At 27.9% G+C, this 22,015-nt stretch overlaps 1 protein-coding gene across 5 annotated transcripts in view; it reads right to left on the reverse strand.

Annotated features, from left to right (window-relative positions):
• LOC107446082 (sodium- and chloride-dependent glycine transporter 1) overlaps nucleotides 1-22,015 on the reverse strand; it is a 141,008-nt gene that overhangs the window by 42,064 nt on the left and 76,929 nt on the right. The gene's annotated exons all lie outside the window — the stretch shown is intronic.

Below are 22,015 nucleotides of genomic sequence, written 5' to 3' on the forward strand. Positions count from 1 at the left end.
GGCGGTAAGAAGGAGAAGATGATATGTCGAAAGTGAAAGTATAAGAAATGTTTGATAAAATTGAATTTATCTTTGATAGAAATTAAGTAGGCTGGATCGTTTTAAATAGCTAAATTTTCTAAAAATTTTAACGTATCATTTGATAATTCTTACACACTTATATACATAAAACTAATTGCAGATTTAAAACCTAATAATTTATTAAAAGCTCGGTATGGAATCGGGGAAAAAGTTGAAAAGCAATGAGTGGATAAAAGTTATGCGATTAAATTTAAATCTTATTTGATAGAAATTAACAGGATTTGTACCCAGTAAATAGCTAAATTTTAAGAAAAATTTAATGTATTATTTGGTAATCTTTATTCACCTATTTTCGTATTGCTTATTACAGAACTTTTGCGAAAAATAATACATTTATTTTATATACAGTCGCGATTATAACAAATTAAATATTTCTCAGTTTTAGGCTTGCAAATAAGATTTTCACATAAATGTATTGAATGTTTCTACAACTAGAAATAAATTTTTAAAAAAGAAAATGAGATGAATCTTATGTAAATTATAAAAATTAATTTTTTAAATTTTGAGTTATGAAATGGATTATTATTAAGTATAGATTTATGAGAGTCTGTTCAAGGCCTCCAATCTGTTACTGGCATTCAAATAACATTCTAATGTATAGATCGAAAACTTAATTTCAAAAAAATCTTTTTTTTTTTAACTATTTTAATTCCTTTCCTAAGTTTTTCTTTATTCATTTCTTAATTGGCAAGAGCTTATGCACAACATTCATTAAGATAAATTTCAATATTTTATGTTGATGCACTGACTTTTACCCGAGTAAAAATAAAAAGGCCACCAACATACTTAGTGCCTTATTTGTCAGTTATTCCACCCCTGAATACATTTTGAATTAAAGAAAACATTTTCAAACTGGAAATATGCATATAAATCTTATGTATTAACAAATGATGCTAATAAAAAATATAAATCATTTATCATAAATTTATTTTCCCAACATTTTTCACAATTTTATCAATGTTTAACACAGCGAACATTTAAAATTCTACTTATTCAATTTAAAAAATGGAAACATTATCACTCAAATTTTTTTCTACACTCAACCAAATTTTGTTCATAAGCATACACATATTTCTCATGCAGTATTATACTGCAAGGTCCTGCGGCTCGCGAGCCACATGCGGCTCTTTGAAGGATTATTTGTGGCTCTTGATAAATGTACCCGAGTTCCTTTTTCATTTTTGTGCTATTATATTTAAAAAAATTATTATCATTCCGTATGTGTTTCAAAATGTCTTTTAACTTACTGAGAACAAATATGAAAACCTAAGTGCAACGTTGTTCAATTCAAGGTGAGTTTTCCATTTCTAATATAATTATGACACAAAAAGCATCTGAAGAATTAGAATTAATAGAGATGCAAAGAAGATCAAGCTCTACAATGAAAATAAAAGTCGACGTCGATTATTTAATTTTGGAAATTTGTACCAGAATCGAAGTATGCTGAGTCAAAGAATTTGTATCAGAAGGCTGCCTGTCGAATTATTTCAATATTCGGAACAACGTACTTATGTGAATCATTTTATTCCACTTTGAAATTCGTGAAATCCAAACACCGATCAGTATAAACTAACCAGCATCTCAAAGAATTACTGAGAAGTTCTGCCACCAATTATTCACCAAATTTTAAAGAATTATCAAGAGAAATAAAAAAAATGTGTTTAATTTTTAATATTTAAATTCAATACACATATTTTGTACTTTTACTTTTTTTTATATGTTTTCAATAAATATAATTTATGTAAAAAAAAAAAATTTAATACTTTTTTTGCATACCTTTTAAATACGTATATAATTGCGGCTCGCGAAAAATTTCAAATTTTGAAAAATGGCTCGACTCTCAAGGATCTTGAACTCCTGTTATATTGTTTAACATAACTAAGGTCTATCATAGCTGAAACATAATGAACATTTTGGTTTTTTTTTAAGTAGTAAAAACTGAGACATCACACATTGATGCCTAATATCGCAGGGTTGAAAGTTAATATATTTCAAGACGGAAAAGGAAAAAAAAACTGTATTAAGTTGTAATAAGTTGAATTAATTGTATATAAGTTGTATATAAATTACATTGTATATACATTAAATCATATATAAATTGAATAAAATTTTTATAAACCCAAGGTTCTACATTATGTATAAGATGTAGATTATTAGAACTTCTCCTTGAAAAAGATACTGGACACAAAGATAGACTAAAATACGCAAATATGTAATAAGCGGCCTAAACAATCCGAAAGTAGCTGCGAAAGCATTTTTGGATGTTGCTGAGTGCCTCAGGAACGGGGTGGGGACCCCTAGTTTGAGTTAGCTTGTCAATGATTAAAATCTTTGAAATAATAAATATGTAATAAAAGTAAAGGAAATTTTTTTTGCAACTATTGTAAAAGTTAATTCTTAAAAAGGTTGTTTCCACAAATTTAATAATAATCGAATTTCGATATTTCTTATCAGCAAACGATAGTAAAATTAAGAAATAACATGCAAAACAAGTCAGTTTTTTAAATTTTACTACAAGGCTTTCTTTTTTTTAACGAAATTATTGCATTGTTATTTTGTTTAAAGAATGTTTTATTTTTCATAGTAAATAATGACAGAATTCATTAAGCTGGAAAGCAGTTCACCCAACGATGAAACACTACATTAAGTTTATTTCAAATTTAGTGATATTTTTAGCTTGTAAAAGCATTTACTTATTTCGTGATTATTTCTGTAAAACAAATTTCTAAGTTTCACACTCACAGAGACAGAATATTCGAATATTTCTAATATTTACAAATTTAGTATATTTTTTAAATGAGAAAACTATCTGTGATATAATTATTATGGTCTTTTTATTACTGACCATTTCATATTGTCTTTGAATAATGGCAAATATAGCAAAAAAATTAATTTATTACTGACCATTTCATATTGTCTTTGAATAATGGCAAATATAGCAAAAAAATTAATTTATACAAATGTTTGCAGTTTTTTTTTGTTTATTTACAAACAAAAAAATAGAACAAAAATGCTTATAAAAAGTGCTTTCTCTTGAAAAAAAAAACTTTACTTTTCATTAATTATAGAAGGTTTTATGAAAAAATAGCATATTATTTAACACTTTGGAAAAAACAATGTATTAATAAGAATGAAAAAATTTAAGTAGTTTCGACTTAAATTCAATATTATAATTTATTTTTTGACAGCTTTCAAACACGTTATCTCATAACCAATTAACTACAGTAAAAATAAGTATAAATAATAAATAAATGAGCATTCCAGTAGTTAAAAAATTTGACTTAAGTTAAATGGCATTATGTAATTCTTTTCAAAAGCTATTTTCAAATATAATTAATAATCCATAATTCTATAATTGTAATATTCAATAATTGTCATATTAAACCTTCATAAAAACAAGGTTGCTTTGATGAGGACATAAATCATTAAAGATTTCACTCAAATTCAACAGTCACAAATGCATCATCAATTTAAACGGATAAAAACTGAAACGGTGCGTTGAAACAACATTAAAAAAAAGCCAAAACAATTTCAGATTTACAGGAAATCGTCAATCAATACAAGAACACTACCACGTAACAAAAAGTAATCTAAATAAGAAAAAAATAATGATTAATTCCAGGAAAAGATGGGACGGAAAGGGCAAAAGGGAAAGCATCTTTAGGAAGAAAAAAAAAAAAAAAAAAAAAAAAGGAGTCCAGTGAAAGCTGCTTTCCAGCAATCCTCATCCAATCACAGTGTAGTTTAAAGTAAGTAAGAGTTCGGCGTTCCTTCCGCGCCGCAGCTTGCGTCACACGAGTTCTAAATACATCTCTTCCTCCCACGTTTCTGGAAACCTACTTTTGTGGAAAGTTTTTGTTTTTAAAACGTGTTTCCGTCATCCACCATTGCTCGCAAATCCAAACAATTCAAATGTTTCGGAATGTATTGTTGTTTATGATTTATCTCGAAAAAATTCTTCAAATCGGTTTTTCTAAAGAATGACATTAACATAACTAAGCAGTGAGTGTTTCCAATACAATAACGTAAGGAAACAATTACTTTATTTATTGTTTTAAACACATAAAATATAATATTTAATGAGGAAATAATTAATCTTCCAATATTTCCTTTTTTATATTGTTAGATTAATTAATCGTCCACTCCTCTTTCTTCGTGGGCGTGGGTAGATATATTTATTTATTTACCTATTTTTTACAGGATAAAACATAGTTTATGAAAGTTCAAAATTAAATATGAATCGTTCTAACTAACAGATATGTTATTATTATTTAATTGATTTTTTAATTGATTACATAGTTTAAGTATGAAAGAACCGCAATCAACTATAAATTGCAGCGTAACCAAAAATTTCGCATAAATTAAAAGAAATAGGAGAGCATGGCTTAATCCCACACGCTTCGCATCAGATTACTGAAAATATTTGTCAAAAAAAGAGAGATTTTATAAACTGGTATTTATGTATGAAATCCCTATAGAAGAAAGATCTCAAAACAGTGACTTGTGTAGCGGAACAATGTCCTTAGATTCAATTTTTAATCCAAATTTGAAATTGTTCCTAATGTAATTTTTCCCAACTCATTTTGTTGCCGTTTATTTGCATTTTGAGAAAAATATATAAATAAATAAAAATGAAATACGGGATTTTAGTGTCTTATGTAAACATTGCCCTTATAAGAAAAAAAATTAACCAATTATAAACTTAAGATGCTTATGTAATATTTAAACAGTGTTTTTTTTTTCAGATTTACGTCAAACGTTCCCTTTATTTATCAAGCAAAATGCTAAAAAATTATTGGAAAAGTCTAGTTATTGAAATGTGAGAAAAATAAAATGTACTAAACATTATCTGAACTTGAAAAAAAGTGTTTTTGATTGATTTTATACTACTAGAATTGACTTCATAAAAACAATGCCAGAAGAGCAAAAACCGCATTTAAGAAAATCTATTAAAATTTTATAAATATCTTTGAAATTTGTTCGAAAGAATTTCCCTTTAATCAGATTAAAAAGTATTTACCTTTTATTTATTGATTTTAGATGCAATAGCGGGGGAAGATAAAAGTCTAGTTTTCTAAAAACCAAGAGAAAACTGTTCAAAATATATGAAAATTTTAATACCTTAAATAATTGAATAGTTATTTAATTCTCACAAAAATAAAAATTTACAGTGTTTTTTTGTATCATGTCACTGAGATGTTCAAAACTCAGTGTTTTACCTTCACATAAAAAGTTTTGTAAGGTTAATGATGATTTAAAGAAACGTTCTTGGGACAATCGTATACATTTTTATAAGGTTTTCTTATTTTTAGTTTATTTATTTATTTTACTTAAGATTTTTTTTGTGCCGCTGAGAGTGCCATCTCAGAATTTTATTAAGTCATATGACAATCGATATAAAGCAAATAATATACGACACATAATATATGACAAATAATATAAGACTCATTTAATAAGTTCTATGACAAATATCTTATTTAAATTTTTAAAATGATATTCATCTAAATTTTTCAGGCAAATATCATATTCTTTCATTTAGTTTCTTTTAGTTTTCTTAAATTTTGATTATTTTGTCTGGTATCATAATAAAATCAACTAAAAGATCTTTGTGAAATAGCTAATGTTTTTGCAAATTTCCTGTTTCGAATTTTAAATAAAGTATATATTTCCAATGTTAAATCTTTCATCCACATTCAACTTAACAAATTACTTAAAATTGAATGACGTAAATAGAAAAAGTGTTTAAAAAGTTTATGTGCATAAAAATGTACTGTGGTTATTTTGCAGATTTTAAGATACATTATCAAATACTATAATAATATTTTAAAATGTAACCAATGAAAACATGATAGAAATTACGAGTTAAATTGACGCCGTACCTTCTTATTTAAAAATCTCCCTCGTGTTCATTATTCAATCCCCGTCCTGATATAGGAAAATGATAAAACTTACATTGCTTTCAAAATGCATCTCTCACTTATCTATCTGCAAATCATCAATTGATAATCTTAACACTTTGCCGACAGAACGAATTGCGCCCGAGTATAGAGCTAACCAATTGCCAAACGGAGAGATCTCTCTGGTCAATCGGTAAAGTATTAACTGCCTTATCATTTATTCGTGGTCCCAAGTGTCACTTCATAATTAATGACAACCCTTTTCTTTTTACATTCCTCAGGTAGGGTGAGGTGTATAAAGATCTGGACAATTTTTTGTTTGTTTTGTTTTTGACTACGGTAGAATTTTGGAATGGTTTGTCATAAGAATTCATCTTCCTATAGGGGACTGACTTGACTTCATTGTTTCAGTAATTAATTATGTCAATCGCAATCAGTTATTTAATTACCAAGAATAGTACTATACATAATTCTTTAAGTAGAATTTATTCTATTCTATTACAAGCCAAACACCATCATGATTAAGATAAACTAATTTGCTTCAATGCTGTTTTGGCATGCATAGTTTCTAATATAAACATCTTATTTTTTTAAATTATCTTCGTCCTTAATTTTTAAAATCATTAATTGACGCTGTCATTACAGTCACTCACTTTTCTCATGTAAATAGTACCCTAATACATAATTTGAAGCGCTATTTAAAGTTCTTCAAAACCTAATTAAGAAAGAATAAAAGAATTTCAAACATCAAGGTTTCCTTTCTAGACACGGGATATCAACTGATTTGATTTTAGAATGTGCTAATTGGACTGAAGATTCGGTCAAGAAACTATAATGTAATGAGCATTAAAGTTCATAAGTTAGTAAATATACGTCGTGTCTACAGCTCTATTTTTTAAAATAGGACAGACAAGAGGAGAGTTCGAAATTTTTTTAAATTTTTATTTGATAAATGAAATTAAAGTATCATTTAAAAATGTAAAGTGAAAAAATGAAATCTACGCTTTCATTGGCGTATTGGCGGAATACGACAATGATATTAGCAACCATGCATTTGTTTCCGTCAGGCCTCAAGGATAAAATAGGTAAAAAGAAAGTAAATAAAAACCGAAAAAAAAGGAGAAGAAATTCCGAAATCGAGTTTTATATTAAGTATACAACCTGATTTCTACTCTCATTCATTAAATGCCTTCCTTTCTAACATACCCAGAAGCATAGCTGATCAGTTACTAATTGCAATATGGTGCCGCCATATAGGCGTCGTGTCTCACTTTTTTTTTAATGTTTACAAACATTGGAATGGATGTTTTAGTTTCTTTTTTTTTATTTCATGAATCAAAATGATCTTACAAGACTCGCGTGACGGGAAATAGTATTCGGTTATAAAGGATATTTTCCCGCTCATTTTTTTTATACACCTCGTACGTTCATTTTTTATATGCCATACTTCGACTACCGTTCTTTAATCATAGGGTTGATATTTAATAAAAAAGGCGCCGTACTTTAGGGTGTGGGAATGTCTGCTGTCGTCAAAATATTTCAAAAGAACAGATTTTTTTTTATTCGGACTGTTGGGCGTATACAGTGGTTCCCATTTTTTTCCCTAGCTGTGGAACCCTAAGTGAGTAACCTTTCAGCGGAACCCCAACTTCCGAGGAAAAGTAAATAAAAACAATTGCGAGCATATTTACTAATAAAAGACTATTTTTTAAAAACGCTTCTTAAGAAAAATGGAGTTTTTTTAAAAATCGTTTTATCATTACCAATTAATCTTAAGTTAGTTTTTATGTCTGATAGTTGAATTCGAAGTCACTGAACTGCATCTATTCTAGTTATAAATTTGTTTTTTGTGTAACGTATGCTTGTATATTTTATTGTTTGTTGATTTTACTGATCTTGCTCACCATATACTTATTGGACAGACAACAAAATCTAAAAATAACAAAATCCTCTTACCTGAAAGTGATTTGACAATTTAATTACCTGGAATGCAATCTAAATTGATTTAAAAAGTGCAAAAACGATGGAAATTCGCATAATAAGGGTCTTCCAACTTACTGCCAAAAGAGATGTAATATTCATTAAAAAAAAAGATTAAACTAGATGAACCAGGTTATTAACGACGAGCTTACTGCCATAATGTGCATAATGATAAAGAGGTAGTCTCGAGGAGACGAATTGGTGGTGGTTCTCTCGAATGGGCCGGAATCCGCAGTGCAAGAAGAACTGATGTAGCATTTGTAGACAGTCGTTTATATTCTAAAACTTTTTAACAGCTGCTAAAGCAATGTCTCGTCTATCTATTGATGGTCCACTGTTCATGTTTCTACTAGGAATTGCTCCTATGCCCACTTCAAAATCACATTTTAAGTGGTTTCTGGATAATGGTGTAGTATACGTTATAGATTGAACACAATGCAGCTTCAACTTGAAATTGATCGAAACACATTCGTAAGAACAGTGAATGTAGAAACAGCGCCACTGTATTATACAGTTGAGAAAAACTTTTTCTGTGAATTAGCAAATATGGAAATAAATTGTTCACAAAAACTTGAGGAAACTATGCCAAATAAAATACAATATGTTTATTTAGAAAGAATAAACGCAACTTCTTATTAATTTAGCATAATTTAATGTTTAGTCCAGTAGATCTACCTTTTTTGAAACTGCTGTTTTATTTAATTTTTGCTTTCCGTAATTTTTTTGATTTGTATATTAGTCATTCCTTATCTTTTCGTGGTATGAAGTCACGTAGTTAATAAAATAGCTATTTGTACACAACTTTTTTTTGTTCCCAACATAACTTACAGTTTTACGGGTGAACCCGTCGTTTCGATACGCACTGTAATTTCTAAATTTTCTTTCAAAATTTTTCTTTCAACTATGTTCTTGCATCGAAGAGCTTAAATTTGTAATTTGTTGTGCAAGTACAGGAAGTGCTTGTTTATAAAAATAATGTTGCGTATGCAATATATTAGGTCATTTTATCTATCAATTTCAGGGAATGAGACTACGTGTTTATTAAAATCCTATTTTTTTCATAAATTACCATTTATAAAATTTTGGAACACTGCAATACTAAAACCACTTTTTTATGCAAAATTATTCTAATTTATAAAAAATTGATCGTTTTAAAACATAAAACGTGCATTCATTTTAAAATTTCTTTTTAAACTTTAAAATTTTGCATCTTTTTTTCATTCCAGTATTTCTATTTTTTATATGCGTTTTTCAGATCATTTTTTACTTGGTTATCTACGTTTCACTGTTCTGATACTGTCTTGAAGAATTCAAAAGCCTATAAAATCGAATTATGATTAATACAAAATGCTGACTTAAAGTAAATATTTTCTTTTCTTACCTCAGACAAAAAAGATTCGAAAATGTTCGAAAAATGGGGTCAAATAGGTAAGCGTCATTGACGAACAAGAAGACAGATGATCTTATATGACCTCATTATTCATTTAGCTCAGTTTTCAATCTCAACACACTTTCGACATGATTATAAACAACAAAAACAAAGCAATTTTGAAAGCTTTCACAAACTGATTTGCAGTCAAGAGATATCGATTAAAAAAAATCTTTATCAAATCAAGAATCTTTATTAATATTAAAATACGTTTAATTTAAAAAAGAACGATTATTAGCTTTAGTGGCTTAAAAGATTTTTAAATATATGCTTTTTAATAAGTAGGGTGAAAGGGAATAACTTGGAAAAAGTTTAAGACTAAATATTTTGATCTATTACCAACGTTTTAAAATTTTTACTCATAAATATAAATCCAAATGTGTGCATGAAAATTGATTAGGCTGTCTACTATGCTGCCCCACCATTCTAGAATTGTGCAAGGAACATTTTCTTGACTTTTTTTTTAATAGAAAAATTATGGCCATCTTGTTAACCATACTTGACTCCAATGAATTTTTCATTTGATAAGTTTTAGAGACAAGAATTTGTGCTAAATTTCATAGCACTTTGGCATCTCTGGGAAAATTGTAGTACAAGAAATGGGACAATATATAAGTAGGTGAGTTGCAGCCCATAAGTTGCATAAGTGAGTTGCGTAAGTAGGTGAGTTGCAGAAAATTCCTTGACACCTTACAGTTCTGCATTAAGGTCGAAGATGGTCACTTTGAGAATTTTTGTAAATACTTCAAGTTTCCAATAAACGAAACAAAACTTTCAAATGAACATAATGTTTTTATATTCGATGAGTTGGTAAGTTATTTTTCATATGATATAGAACCTTTCATATCGAAAACTATGACTGGCTATCATAATTCCTTGCTGAGAATATACATATCAGTTTTATTGATAAACGCATATTATAACTATAGAATATTGATATTCTATAGTTATAGTTCTATTGCACCAAACCCTTTTCGTAAAAATGTAAGAATTAGGCTTCACCAAATTGAAAACCTAAAACAAAATGCAATTAAAAGTTTTTAAATTGAAGATTTTTTTCCCCAAAGAAATCAAAATCAAAATGTACTTTCTTATTTATAAAATCTAAATTAATATTCTACAACAAAAATGTTTCAGTTTATTGGATAATTAGTTATTTGAATACGTAGTTTAATGATGTAAAAGTTAGAAGCGGCTGTAGTCAATCAAATTAAAGCAATATTGTCTGCTCCGGGCAACGAAATCAAATGGCGCTATTACAAAAAAGAAAGTTATAACGAAAAAAAGTTTTAGACTATAAAAATTTACATGCTAACTAAAAGGTATTTATTGTTCTCGTTTAAAAAAAGTGACAAAAGTATTAAAATAAATAAAATAGAAGGAAAAGTAACGTATTTGGAAATCGCATTCAAATATGAAAAAGTAACTAATGAATCGTATAAATATTTTTTACTTTTGCACTAAGTACAAACTGTTTTATTGATAACAGTATTGGAACAACAATTACAGTGCTCTGAATATGCTAAGAATAAAACGTAAAATTATAATAAAATAAATGTCGACGAAAAATATTTCCCAGGTTTGAGTTCTTTTAATCTACTCACGAAAATAGATGTTGAGAGATCACACTATTAGAAAGATATGAACAGATAATAGTTTTAATTTCTCACAATTGATAAATGCATTTAATCATTAAATAACGAAGAAATTTGTTTTCGCTTTAAAAAAAAATGAAGAAAACCTTAGGAGATAAAAAGCTTTGGTGTATAACGCAAGTTACAAATCCTCTTTCACAGCCTTGTGCTTAATCTTTAAGTAGCTAAATCATTCTATCACTTTTTAAAAACACGGGTATGTATTTACACGTAATTTGCAATAGGGGATTGCTAAATTACACTTTTCATCATTTAAAAGAAGAATTTTAAACAATTTTTACTAAAAAGAAAAAGTTACTATAAGTAATTACAGCTAAAATAAAAAAATATATATTTGTTTTTATGAAATATTATATATTTTAAAAAAAGTCATTAAACTTTATTTCATCACTCTTTTAAATTCATTTTTCGTTTTAAGCTTTTTCTCTACTGCCAAATAATATTTATTACTAGGGGGCTAAACTCTCCGTATGTTACCGCTCACCAACCCCCAATTTTTCCGGATACTTGTTTCAAACTATATCTTTTTTAAAAAATTAATTTATTGTCTTCTAATTATGGTAAAATAGTATAAAAAAGAAGAAAATGTAGGAAAAAAATAATGTTCATTTAAATGAAACCATTTTCCAAATTCATGCCTGTTATTTTTTTAAGCTTATCACAAAATATTACAGAATTATAAAAATCAAACGAAAATGTAAAAGCTGATTTCCTTTCTAAGAGAACCACCAGACATAGTTGATTTCGTTTGTGTTTTAGTCTTCTTTAGTCCTGAGCTGTAATAGCAGGTCACTTCTGTAGCTCAACAGCCTGTTGTAGGCCAAGGCTATCTCTAAGTTTTTTCCATCGGAAATTATCCCCTGGCACAGTTAAAAGCAGGTTAAATCGCAGGGAAATAACGATATTTTTCTACTTAAACATAATTTACATTATTTTTATGTCAGTCAATACTTTTGATGCCCAGATAAGATTTATCAACGGTTGCGATAAAAACAAACATTAACGATAAAATAGCCCCTCATATTCTAAGATGTTTAATGATTGTAATAATATCGTTGTTGTATATTCGATATTTATGGTAAGAAATGGTATTCACTATAGCTCGTAAAATTTTTATTGAATATCGTTATCGCGTTGTTTAAACATCAATATTTTACGATACGTAGCTATAGTCTTAAAAAAGCGAAATTACATAGTTAAAATGCAAAAAGGAAAAATCCATAAAAGCCTACTCTAGTAAATATTACTGTTTCCTTTAGAAATAGCAACGTTAAGATCTGGAAAAAATTTTAAGGTGTAAATAAAATAGCAAAACAATTTAATGTTTTCAGTTTTTCGTGTCTACTGAAAGAATTTTCGATTTTATTAAATATATGGGGGTAATGTGGGAATGCTAATGCATTCCTTAAGTGGAAGCAACATTTAAATAATTTCAATAGCTCGGAGAAAACTTAGATACCATTGTGCGGTTTTTTTCAGTCCGTAGCAATCCTAAATAGTGTTTATAAACACCTCCAAATTAACCTCCAAATTTTAGAAGCATAGAAACACAGCAAATGTTATTGTGTTATAAATAACTAGATAGATATAGAAATGCAAAGGTTTTGTTGTTGTTCAAGAATTTCCAATACTTCTTTTTTAAAAACATTTTTATATCACGAATATGCTTTCTTTATTGATTTTGCATGCTTTCACTATGTCGACAAACTGTTCCATCTACACGGAAAAAAACGTTTCGTTTAGAACAAAATAAACTTTACGTCTTCGCAATTCAAACCCTGGGACCTGAACTATAAAAATTCTTTTTTTTTAAACAATATTTTTATCAAAAATTATAGCAATTAAGAATATAATTAGGCTATAAAATAACTACCAATTAATCCTTTGAGGCAGAATTTTTATTAAACATATTTTTCGTACTTTTTATATTATTTTGCAAAATTTGGGTAAAACTAAGTTAAAAATATTATATTTAGGATATTAATAACTTATGGTTGTGAAACACAAGTGTGTTTTTTCTGCGTTAAAGGTAAAATCTTCCAAACAATGTTTTTTTTTCAATTTCCACTCATTTGCAGTTATTTAAGTTGCAGTTATCTAAGAGAAACATTTATTCTTCGCTGAAATTTCTTTAATTTACTAAATCAATTATTGATAAATATTTGAATATGAATGAAGAAAAAAAATTCAAACTACTTTTTTTTTGGATTTTATGCTTTAGTACAAGCATTCCGATAATTTAACAGAATTTTTTTACTAACTATTGGACTATTTTTTATAACAAAAAAAAAATAACAAAAATATATTTTTACTTTTAATTAGATCATCAAGAAAAAAAAATACAGATAAAAAAGGCACCGATAACCCATCTCCATTGAAAGGTAAGTATTTGTAACTTTCTGAGAACTATAATCAGAAATATATACAGAATGTTTCATATAATACATGTATATGCGTTCTTGCAAAATAAAAGAAAATTCTTATTTTTATTTTTAGGGAAAGGGCATTCTTTTAGGCTCTCGATGGATATAAATAAGGACGTCAATGTTTGATAGAAATCTTCACACTCTGTGGGCGACATTAAATGGCAGAATAACATACGAGATTCAATTAACTGAACAATTTATGATTTCCGATCGCCCTAATAATAGCGGACACCGCTCAGCCTTGAAAAATGTGCTGTCTGCCGTCATTTTACGATCTTGGTCTGCAAATGACGCGTGGCATGAACTCACAGAATGCGTCAATATATATTCTTCTCACTTGACGAACTTACGCATTATAATTTAATTTACATTTTAAATTACGGTCACTGTTTTGTGTATAAACACTTCAAGCAAAAGTTCGCTAATGCTCATTAGTAATTAGCACCTACAACTAATCTCTATTTTAAAAGAGAAAAAAATATGTATATTATATTAAGTGATAAATATTTTGATCTTATTAAATACTAGGGGGCTAAGCCCCCTGTTCGCTGCCGCTCACCGATCCCGATGATTGCTTCGCAATAATAGTCTTTACTTAGCAGAAAACAGTTTTTATTCACTTAAATTAATGAAAATTATTCACTCAACATATATGTACTAAAAGGAATTCTGTTTGCTTACGCTTGTGTCTATACTTCTTCCCACTTCCAAATATTACTATCGATTAGTATTATAAATATTTAGATCTCTTGGAGAACAGAAGTGATTTTTCGAAGAAATCGTTTTTTGAAATAACATTTATATTCTTATAACATTATATTGTTCAAACAAATTTGATGAGTTCAGAAACACAATTTAATATTTTCGCTAATAATAGCAGTTCTGGAAAATAACTTTAAATTAGGGATACAAAAATATTTAAAGGAAAGCAATGCCTTTACGGCTTTTGTCAATTTTATGCTGATGACATCCAAAACAATATTGAAATAAATGAAGAAAAACTGGATCTTACCACGTGATTTTCCGGCCAATAAAAATGCGCCTTACATGAAGAGGAAAACCACAAAAACATCCCTCGGTTAGTTGACGGTAAGAGGACTCTAACCAGGGCCGCCTCGAGAGGCGGCCCTGCTCTAACCCATAATCCGTCTACCACTGAGAATATTTTACGTCAGCAATGTGGTCGGTGAGAGCCAATTTGTAAAACAAATACTAAACAAAATTCATATATGAAATTTGTATACACTTTTTAGCTTTTTAAAGAATCTATGAATAATCAAGCGGTATGAATTGTCTCTTCAGGAAAAATATATTTCAAAATAAAAGAAATAATCGATCAGTATTTATTAGAATAATTTCTTATCTAATTATTTCAAGAACATTTTAAAAAAATTCAATAGTGGTCTAAAATACATCTCTGAAGGACTACAAAGTAACTAAAAACGCAATTAGATTGCTTTAGAATTGGGTGTCAGACAGTCAACGGTACGGTGATAATATTGTCGCTAATTTAAATATTACAAAATGAGCATTTAAAATATTATAAATACGAAAGTTTTTACTTTTTACCTCCATAAACCTCAATTTAAAAAATTAACTATGTATGATTATTTTTTTTAATTTTATTAATTTTAAATAAAATAATTTTCTTAAAAAAATCACCAATTTTTCCTCGAACTATTTTTCCTATTGTTAGTTTCTTACCTAATTTATTTTGTGAACATAAAAACTTAAAAAAAAATATCCAATAATGGTCAAGTGAATATCTGTAAGAAGTACAAAGTAATAAAAGAAAGCAGCCCGAGTTCTTCAGAACCCAAAACAGACAATCAACGATGATAATACTGTCTCTAATTTAAATATTACAAAACGAGCATTTAAAATATTATAAATAAGAAATGTTTTTTACTTTTATCCCCCTTTAAAAGCAATTTAAAAAATTGGCGAAAAAAAAAAACTCAGTTTCTGGAGTTATTTTTTCCTATTGTTAATTTCTTACCTCATTATTTCGAAACATAAAAATGAAAATAAAAAAAATCCAGTAATGGTCTAAAAATGCGTGTTAGAAAGAAGTACAAAGTAACTAAAGAACGCAGTGAGAGACAGAGAGTGCTCTAGAACCGAGTGGCCCAAAATAGACAGTTAAAAAAGATGATAGTGCTGTCGCTTTTCCTCTCAATATACGTGGCTTCAAGGTCTTTTGCAATGAGGTGTATAAGAAAGTAATGTTATGGTTTCCGCCCTTTAAGGTTGACTCTTACCTGTTATTTACGGGAGGGTCGGCACTCAGGGTGAAGGTGAGAATCATTAAGAGGATCTTTTATTCAGATGTTTCACTAATCTGCATTTACATGTCCGCCGTGCTTTTTCTCTTTCTTGAAGAGAAAAAAAATAATACTTGTATAATTTAAGAGATAGGGATAAGAATCTTTTCTTCTTTCATATTCGAATTGGATTTTTTTTTTTTCATCTTTATTTGAAAGTATCACTCATTAGCAATGGGAAACCTTTAAATAGGCGTGAAAGAAATGTAAACAACGTTCGTATTTTTCAAATTTTATTAAATAAACAGCCCTAAAAACTTGCCATGGTCACGAAAAATCATTGAAAAATTGGCAAAATCGGCATCAGAAAAATTTGCAAAAATGTAAGGAATACTATGCTTCAAAAAATACAGGGTATGTCACAATTTCCTTCAAAGTATAGAAGGCCTTAAGAAAGACAAATTATTATTAACACATCAACAAATTCTATTTTATTTGATAAAGAAACATCAGAAGTTTTTCTTTTTCCCATAAATGTTCAATGTCTTTGTTTGATTGCAATATTCTGGTCGAAATGAGTGACCAAGATGATTTAATTCGGTTTGATTTAATGACTTTAACTGCATCTGGAGTAAGCTGATAAATTTAATTTAATCTAGGAAAACATTTCTTTAAGTTAAAATTGTAACTTAAATTTCTGATTATCAAGTAGGTTTATTGTGTTCAACTTAATGCTCAATGATGTAAAATATATATTCTGCGTAAATTGTAAGTAAAATTTGCTTAGAATCATTTTAGCGAGGGAAAAATAAATTTAAAAGTATAGAAATATTTGAAAGAAAATTGCAGTTAATTAAATTTTAATTCGAAGTTTCGAAAATGAACGAATGAAACGTGAAATATAAAATAAGCGATTGTACAATTATTACAAAGAAAGTCCTAAAATCACAAAAAATACTCAATAGAAGAAAAAGAGTTCCAAAAAAAAGGGCAAAAGTCATAAAAATCTACCTTATTAAAAATATATGCATTATGTCACTGAGGTGACGTAATGCTCACGTGCCTGAGAGGTTATAAAGCTTTACTTTTCTCAATACAACATAAAAAGATAGTGTTAGAAAACAGTTTCTCATAGTTGTCGGAGCATTCTTATTGGACAGAAAACCACACGGTACAGCTACTAAATAAACAAAGAAGATCCAAATACTTTTTCATGAACGTAAATATTAATAAAAATTATGCAGGTAAATATACCAGTAAACATTTTACTCCTTATTCCATGGTATTTTCTTTGTAATATTTATTTATCATCCCTTCCTAATATTTTTCTCTGTTATCGAAAGGCTCTGCTATCGAATGAAGCGGAAAAGATCTAATAATGAAGTGACGTAAAACTAAGCAAAAACAAATTCAACACAATATTTCTAAGCAGAGTAAGAAAAAAAAACAGCAAATTTTTTTCTCCCTTGTGTCTCCGACATCTAAAAATAAATAATGTCAGACATTTAAATTAAAATTTGAACTCAAACGCACTTATTCAAATTTAGTTCAATGTTAAATTTAAATTCGGAACGATCACTCAAGGCTTTACAAGATGCTAAATAAGTTCTGGAGAAGAAAAATCATAGGATGCTGGGGAAAGAGCACACATTCCTTTTCCGGAGGATTTTCTTATCTTTGGCATCACGTGATTCCATTTCTGGCTCCGTGCCAAGTAGCTGTTTTTTTAGATTTATTTGGGTTTCCCCCCTGATGTTTTAGAAGAGGGGTAGAAATCCGACATAAGAAAAGAGAGTGCATTAGGAAAACTTGCTGCATCATTTCGTTGAATGAAGATGATACAATCTATTAATGGTTTTAGAGATTATTCTTAAAAAAATTTTTTTTCTTTGCTTCAAATGTGTCTAGTTTTTTTTTTCTTTCTTAAATACTTACTATGAGTACATAAGATGATTGATGATCAATTAGATATTCTATTAATTCGATAATATTAATTAGATATTCCGAAGAATTAAGATGAAATACTTAGGAATTAAGATAATGTTTCAGAATTTGCTAAGTTTTATATGAATTAAGATGATTATCATAAAATTATAAGATACATGAGAATTAAGATAAGCTGCTTAAGATACATCGTTATAGAATTAGTATGAAGATATATTAGAATCAAGATATAAGTATATGAATAGTTTTACAGTTAATAGTTAAATAGTTTTTACAACTCACTAAAAAACAAAATATATTGCATTATCAACTAATTAGACTCAAAGGTGTGTTGAAAAAAACATAAATGAATGCTCATTTAAAATCCCAGAGGTTTTCATAGCTTAAATACTGAGAGCCAGAAATATTTTTAATTCTTAGGATTGAACGATTGATTTTCTTAGAAAATCAGTCATTTTGTATTAATTTAATTAAATATGTATTAGTAATTTACTCATGGAGTAAATCATTAATATATAATTATAGTAAATTAATGTTTTCTAGAGGGCAATAATCGATCATTTTTTAACAACTTACTTAAATAGTTATAAATAAGCATCTAATAAAATCTAATAATGATTATACATAAAATGAAGAGATCTGCCCATGTGGGATTAAAGGTTCAATATTTATCTTAAACATAAGCAACTATAATAACAATTATGTATGTAGCTAAGAGAATAGACAAACCGAAGACAAACACAAATATCAGATTCTAGACACAAAATTATCAACCAAGAAATAATTCTGTGAGTTGGCACAAATAATGGCACTTTTAATTGTATTAAAAAAAAGCTGCCACCAACAACTATTTTTATTTTTTTGCTCATTACACTGTGTTCGGAATTTTATTTCAAATATAATGCTCATTTTAAACATACATCATCGTAATATTAATTTCTCATTTAGTTAAGAGGCTAAGAGAATAAACAAACTGTTTAAAATTATTTAATAAAATAGATATAACTTTATAAACTTATGAGTAGTTAATTCTAAGAAAACTCTTATAATTAAGGCAAAAAAGTTGAGAAAATAAATTGTAACATACACGTCTTTCCGGTTCAACAGGATAAGACAAAAACGTTAAAAATTAAGATTGAACATCATAAAACTATTAATAGTTAGCAAATTAAACGATTTATTATTTTAACAGTTTTTAAGTTTAAAAAGAGTTTTCTAATTTTTGAAAAATACTTTAACACAAAAATTGCAGAAAAAACTATGATTAAGAAAAATAAGTAATTTATATTTAAACTATTTCAAGTTTTTTAACAAAAAAACGGTCACTTCGATCAGCCAGCTTTAATCAAAGTTTAACAATTATTAATAAGTAATTAAATGATAATGTAAATAAAAATAAACACTACTTAAAGACGTAGCGCATCTTAATGCCAATCTATCAGAAACTTCTTGATTCATTAGAAATTAAGGAGTTTGATATTTTAAATCTCTCTGTATTTCAGTGTTTTAAATTATAATTTAAAACTTGTATCTTTAAATTGGCTTAACTATATCCTCAACTTTTATTATTAGTTTTTTACAGAATGTTCTCAAGCAAGATATTGTTTTTCCTTTTCCCACCTATTATGATAGAATATAAAAAGTATAAAAATTTTCTTGAAAATATAAATATTTATTTGTTTCATTTAAAGTTTACAGTAGCCTTTATACACATGTCTTACTATGAGATACAGAAAATGCACCTTAATCTTAAGTTTTTGCAAATGCATCACTATAATTGTACTAGTTTTTTCATTAAAAAAATAATTAAATATTTTCGTTATATTCAGTTTATTGGAATATAAATTTTCACCAACTTAGAAGCAAACAAATAAATTTAAATTCTAAATAGATTTATAAAAATACATTAAGAGATTATTTTAAGATTCCTCCCCAGATTCACTTGACTCCATGGCTATAAAAACTACGTTAAACTTTTAAAAAAAAGTTGAAATTTCACCAAAAAGTCCAAAGTCCATCCTTGTTAAATTATATGGTTATAAACTGCTAAAAAAAGTGCTGTTTAACAGCAATGCACGTTATAACTTAAATAAGAAACTATCGAACCATGCAAAAATAAAATAATAAATATTGATAGCATTAATTACAGAACACCCTCTAATCGGTGCTTTTAAATCAAAAAATGCTGTTTCGAGAAAACTGAAACTAAAAATTAAAGTGTATGAAAGCTTGATAAAAAGGAATATTTTAGATATGAATTCAATATTCTGAAATATGTCCCTTTTTCAAAAATTTTTAAGCTAAAATAATTTTATTAAAAAACATTTCAGTTTAGTAAATGACCTTATAGGCTAATTGACGAAATCCTCTTTCTTTTCTTACAATTACCCTTTGAATAAATATTATGAAACATTTTGCTACGACGCTATATCCGAAAGCGAAGTGGAATGTAAACAAACTATCGCATTGCTTTCATATTCGGGAGCAACACTTGAGAGGGCATCCTCTCAGTATCATTGCTCTTACGCCTCTCTGACATTCCTCCCCATTATAAAAATAGACTCATTCTAATGGGTCGTTGCCATAGAAACCTGTCATCCTCCATGCCTCCTCTTCTCCAACGACGTCTAGGCACAAAATGGGAAACCCCATAGCACACGGGGTTCATCGAACGAAATATTTCTCTAAATTCCCTTCCTTGCATTTTTATGTTCTTTATCATACAAATATGTAGCTAATGCTAATCTTTTTTTTTTTTTTTTGCTTCCTAAAAATAGTAGTGGATAAAAATATTTTGTTGTTTGATGTTTTTTTCTTCCCTATGGTTGGATTGAGAAGTGGATTCATTTTTATCAAAAATTTGTTTTTGGCAAACTGCGCATGTGTGCTAAAATAAAATAATATCACTCATGTTTTATACATTATGTAAACTGAATGTTGCATGGTGGCTGAACTTAATCTATATTTTTTTTTTAATCCTTGTCAAAAAATAAAAATAAACATTAGGGGATCGCAAGTATTTGTGCGAAGAAAAAAAAAACAGGTAAACGAAATGCAAAGAATCTAACTGAGAAAAAACAAATAGAAACGGAAATACCAAAACCTATTTAATTGCCGGAGTTAAGAAGCCCTCCCTCTTCCGACCGAACTCAACAGTCGAAGGGATTGAGATAGGAAGGGAAAACTCAAAATATATTTTTAGTCCTTTTTATTTAATTTTCACAAATAAACTGATGATGGATATTTACTCCGCAGTATCTTTTGTTTGATTGATTTGAATCACAATTTGATCGATTAATTTGAGATTGCGTGCGGCATTTTAGATTCTCTATTTTTTTCGACGAAATTACGCCAATACAATTCTGAAATCAACAGCTTTTGAAAGATAGTTTAATAGTATGCTGTTGCCTCGTTTCAGATTTTTGATAAGTATCCTTGCTTTTATGCCGTTAACGTTAAAAGAAATTTTCATCAGTTTAAATTCCAATAAAATTAGAATTTTAAAAAAAAATTCTAAAAACATGCAGATTTCAATTTCTTATTCAAAACACCAATTTGCATCATTTTATTGCTTTAAAGTTTTTAGGAAAAAATTCTTTGAAGTTTTAAAAATTTGCAAGCGCTATTTCTCTTAATCTATTTAAGCAATACCTTTATTTTTCACATTTTTAAAGTATGTTGTGCTTTCTAATAAAAATATATCATAAAAAGATTGTTAAGTACGAAGAAATATCAAGAAAATACAAATTAAAAATTTAATTCAAGACGACTAGGGCAGATACCTCTTTAGAGTTAAGACTTATTTTCATTCCACCTTCCTCATTCTTTTTCGGTTGAATGTTCACTAGTAACCACTAATGTGTGTGTGTTTTTTTAATTTAATTTTATTACGAGCATATATTTCGAATGATTATTTCAGAACTTCCTGTATATAATGTGAAAAAGTTGCTTGAAAACGCTCACACATACTATCACCATTTGCGAAACTGAACCTTTTCGAGATCTAAGTATTGTTTTAAAATGGAACTTTCAGCGTGGCTCTTTAAGCAATAGAAGAATACTGATCAAAAGACGAAATTCTACAAATATCAAGCTTATTACATAAGATCACCGCTGAAAAGGTTTATGAGCCCCCGCCATTAAAATATTTAATTAAACAGTGAATTCAGAAAAAAAAAACAATTAAAGAAAGAAGAGAAAACGGTATGGACTAAGTTTTTAATCCGTAATTTTTTTAAAAAATAAAATGCATAAAAAATTATGCTTTTCTTTTTATCTCGAGATTGAGAAAAATTGTGTTTGAATCACTATTTAAGATATAGTGATGAGGGGTAAATCA

This window comes from Parasteatoda tepidariorum, chromosome 3 (genome assembly GCF_982258835.1).
Source record: "Parasteatoda tepidariorum strain Cologne lab strain chromosome 3, Ptep-v5.0, whole genome shotgun sequence".
NCBI classification, from domain to species: Eukaryota; Metazoa; Arthropoda; class Arachnida; order Araneae; family Theridiidae; genus Parasteatoda; species Parasteatoda tepidariorum.